This window comes from Elaeis guineensis, chromosome 14, assembly GCF_000442705.2.
Source record: "Elaeis guineensis isolate ETL-2024a chromosome 14, EG11, whole genome shotgun sequence".
Lineage (NCBI taxonomy): Eukaryota > Viridiplantae > Streptophyta > Magnoliopsida > Arecales > Arecaceae > Elaeis > Elaeis guineensis.
In genome coordinates this window covers 50,440,582-50,445,390 of record NC_026006.2, presented here as the reverse complement: position 1 = coordinate 50,445,390, position 4,809 = coordinate 50,440,582, and the positions used below count along the sequence as shown (strand labels likewise).

Here is a 4,809-nt window from a genome sequence, read left to right as displayed (position 1 = left end):
CTGCCCCTCGATTAGTGAAGTGCCAACTTGAGTTGCCATAGATCTTTAGCTCTTTGATGGTTAAATCAAAGTAGAGCTAGAGCACCGTGCTTTGATACCACTTGTTGTCCAGCTATGCAACCCAAGAGGAAGGGTGAATTGGGTTTCTAAAAATTTAAAGTTAATTTACAACTATAAAGATTTTATAACAATAAGCAGGATAAATGTGGAGAGTGAAATTTATGCAAGATGTAGAAGCTGGATGCAAGAATGCAAGAAGATAAAGAAATTTAAAAGGAGAGCAAGTAAGCACAATACAAACAAGAAGATTTATAGTGGTTCGATGCCAACTTTGCACCTACGTCCACTCTTCAAGCTCCTACTTGAGAATTCAAATTCACTAAACTGTATTCAACCTGAATACAATGTCGAAACCTCCAACTCTAGCTATTTCAAGCTAGAACACTTATTTTTTGGGTACAAGCCAATCCAATACAATCCGATTCAAGGTTCGGATCAATATTTTCATGTTTTGGAATCCTTCTAAAATAAAATATCAACTCAAAATAGAATATAGCAGTTAATCACATAAAAATACAGATGTAGCTCCTTTAATGAGCAAATAAAGCTTTAAATACATTTTACACAATAAGAACGAAGCTCTTCTGATTTTTCTCAAGATGGTTGAAGACTTAAATGAGCTCTTGAGGGGTTTGTGAACTTGAAATAGAAGCTTCTTGAACTTTTAAGAGGGCTCTTGCTTAGGATTGAAATGAATGCTTGAAAGATCTTTTTAAAACCTTGTTGATTCCCTCCTTTAAGTGCCTTTTATAACTTCAAATAATGATGGAGAGTAATCTTAGCTGAAATAGAGCCATTGGAGCACATTAAATAGGCATTAAATGCAGCCAAAATGAGCTGAAAACTAGCTGTTGCGAAATTTTTCCATCACAAGGGTCGACTCATAGGGTCGACTCATGCTCATGAGTCAACTTATGAGGTCGATTTCTGTGACACAAAATAAAAAATGACTGTTCTGTAATTTTGACCTACACAGCAGCAGAGGTCGACTCATGCTCAGGGATCGACTCATGGGGTCGACTCACAGAGTGTACCAGCCAAAGAATTCAGCATATTGTTCAGCCTCTTTTACCATGAGTCGACTCATGGGGTCGACTCAAATATATAAACATGATTTTCTTTTAAAATACATATTCAAAAATATTAAAATTACCTCCAATAGATTACAAATCTTATGTTCTTACTCTTGAGGCTTCCGAATTAGAACTTGATAAAATTATGATTTTACCTTTGAAATACAATAAATCTTTTTTCAAGTCAAAATCATTAGTAACCCCCTCAAATGCTTTGTAATCATCAAAATCAATTCAAGAAGCAACAGTTTGTGGCCCTTCAAAAAAATCATTTTTAGATTGAGTAGCTTAAGTGAATGTCAATACTACGAAATTAGTTCTTAGTATATTATTATGATAATATATTTTTTATAGTTTTAATTATGAATATTTATGTTGAGATTATGGTTGATTATACGTATTCATGTTCTATCTTGGATAATATATTATGAATATTATGAATATTATGGATATTATGGGTGCCATGCATTGGTATTTTATATTATTATATTATTTGTATTTTATATCTTGATGTTATATGTTATTTATTTTTTTTGCTATAGATATTTTATATTTTGTATAATATTTTTTATATAAATATGGATAACACTGACAACAGTTTTGATGAGAATTATTATAGTGAAGATGAGATGTTGATGATGTTGAATTTTATGTATTCATGATTGTAGCTGCAGGTACAATAATTGAATATTATATAAAATATGTTGATAAAGAGCCTTATAGGATCTCTTATCAAACTGGATATAAGTTTGTATCAGAGATTCTACAAGACAATCTAGATAGATATCAATAACAATTTAGAATAGAGAAACATGTATTTATGATCTGTGCAAGAAATTAAAAATTAGATATGATTTGAAAGCTTCTAGAAATATTTCTGTGAAGAAGTTGGTAGACATGGGTTTAGAAATAGGATGGTTCAAGAAGGTTTCAACATTTAGGAGAAACAGTTAATAGACATTTTATCATGTCGTAAATGCTATCTTAAAAATGATTAGGGATATCATTAACCCAACTGATAGAGAGTTCAAGAATGTTCTAAGTAAATTCCTTGATGACAATTGCTAGTGGCTTTATTCTAACGATTGCATTAGAGCAATTGATGATACCCATGTATTCGTAAAAGTTTCTCCAAGCAAATACTATATATTGGTCGAAAAAAAATTCTTATGCAAAATATTATGGCTTATTATGATTTTGACATGCATTTTATTTTTATTTGGACTGGATATGAGAGTATTACTTATAATACTCGTATTTGTTAGAGGCTATATGTAGAGAAGAGCTCAAATTTCTACACTCACCCAGAGGTATGCATCTTAATTAAATATATTATAATGGTAGGCATGTATTTTAAGTTTTGTGCATTAGTGTTAAATTTTAATGTATATATATTTATGTAGATAAATATTATTTGGTGGATGTAGAGTATTCTCATATATCAAGATATATAAGGCCTTATAAAAGAAAAAGATACCATCTATCATATTTTTGATGTGAAAGTCAACTAATGGATATGCATGAAATCTTTAATCATGCACATTCCTTATTAAGATGTACTATTGAAAGGATATTTGGATGTTAAAAAAGTAGATGAAGAATATTAAGCATTATGCTCAACTTCTCTTATTATAAATAAGTTCAAATTGTGGTGGCTTTCATGGTCATCCATAATTTTATTAGAAATTATATAATTAAAGACTTTGAGTTTCAGTTTTATGATGATGATGAGGATCGATCCCTCTAGATTGTTTAGAGAATAGTGAATCATAAGAAAAATTGAATATAGAGCAAAGTCGAATAATGAGTAACTATGAGATGGATATTCTACATGATCATATTGCTACTCTTTGTATGACTTGTTGACATCTTTTTTTATAAAATTATACATATAATATAGATTTTATTTCATACCATTCATATTTTGGATTTGAGTAAACTTGCATCTTGTATTTTTGTTGCTACTAAAATGAAAAATATAAAACAATTTGGTGACATTAATAGTTAATGTATATTTTAAAATTTATTATGAATATGATAGTATCAAATATATACTTGATTTATCAATATCAATCGATAATATTTTATTATATATAAGAAAAGTATTAGATAGAAAAGGATCCTAAAATCTTATTTTTTACAAGCATGATTTCATACATCTATATTTTACAATAAATATAATATTATATTACAATATATTATACTATTATGATATTATATTATACTATTTTACATTATATTATAATTATATATTATATTATATCATATTATAGTTTATTATAATACATAATAATATTTTAATACGTAATAATATCATATATTGTTATTACATTATGCTATAATATTATATTACATTATGTTACACTATAATAATATTATACTATGTAATAACACATTACTATGCTATATTATCATGCTATAGTATACAATATTATATTACTATATTATAATAATACCATATTAATATAGCATTATTTATGTAATAATATATATTATATTTTATTATACTCTACTTATAATATTCAATAATATTCTTTATGGTCATTTTGTCATACCAGAAGTATTTTTTAGTTTAGATATCAAATACATGTTAAAATTCTATAGTACTTTAGAGATATAATTATCAAACAGCAAATAACTTTTTGTAAAAGCTATATTTTTCAAAAGCTCTACTTTCTAAAAACTCTACTTCTACGGGCATTAAAAGCTCCACTAGCAACAGCAATCTCAAACAGGGTCTAAAGGATTTGGAAAGGTAACTTGAAAAAAAACAACTAAAAAATTATTTGGCTAGCCATGTTCAAGTTTAGAAGTGGATGCTCATGGACTGGACGACATAATTATATAATCGTTCATGATAAAAGAAGATATTTGGGGCAAAAGTAAATGTTCATGTTCTAGCTGTGGCTAGGGGTTCGTGGCAGTGATTCTTACCTATGCTCTCCGTGGTCCTTCATAACATTGCCTCTCTCTCCTATGTTGATCTTGAGATCTGGGAGCTCATCGATGGCTCTTGCTCTTCCCACCTCACCCGCTTAATCGATGAATTCTATCTCTTTTGGATTTCAAGTTTTGAAAGTACAATACTCTCCTCTATCCACTTGATCTAAAAAACATGAGGCTCGATATAAAGTCCAAAGCTACTGGGTTTAGACTAAAAAGTGGGCTCTTAGGTTGGACCATATTGGGATGATTTTTGTTATACTAAGGGCTCATCTCGAGCAAATCTCTGGCGAGCCATGATGGTGTGGGAGGCTCGTGATAATGAAAGAAATCAAGATTCTATCAGTTAGATTTAAGGATCTGTTCTTTTATGGATAAAAATTTATCTGAGAATCTATATTTTTCTAGATAAATATTTTTCAAGCAATATTTAGACAGAAAAATAATTTATCCATATTCTTTTATGTATAAAAAAGTAGCTTCGAAATCTGTTATCCATATTTTTTTTTGCATTACTACTTTTTTGGATAAGTTGCTAAAATTTATCCATATTTTTCATAATATCCTTTATGCTTTTATTTGAAAAAAATAGATGGCTCGCATTAAATAGAGATATTGAAAATCAGGATAGGGCATCTTAGGAATAAAATTAAATATCTATTTTATTACTTGATAGAGAAATAATTTAGTCATTTTCTAGATGGATAAGATTTTTCTTCATTTCATGGATAAA

The 4,809-nt window shown here is 28.6% G+C and overlaps 1 pseudogene; it reads left to right on the top strand.

The window, feature by feature from the left end:
- Positions 1-1,660: 1,660 nt before the first annotated feature.
- On the top strand, positions 1,661-2,999 carry LOC140853617 (uncharacterized; annotated as a pseudogene).
- The last annotated feature ends 1,810 nt before the right edge of the window (positions 3,000-4,809 follow it).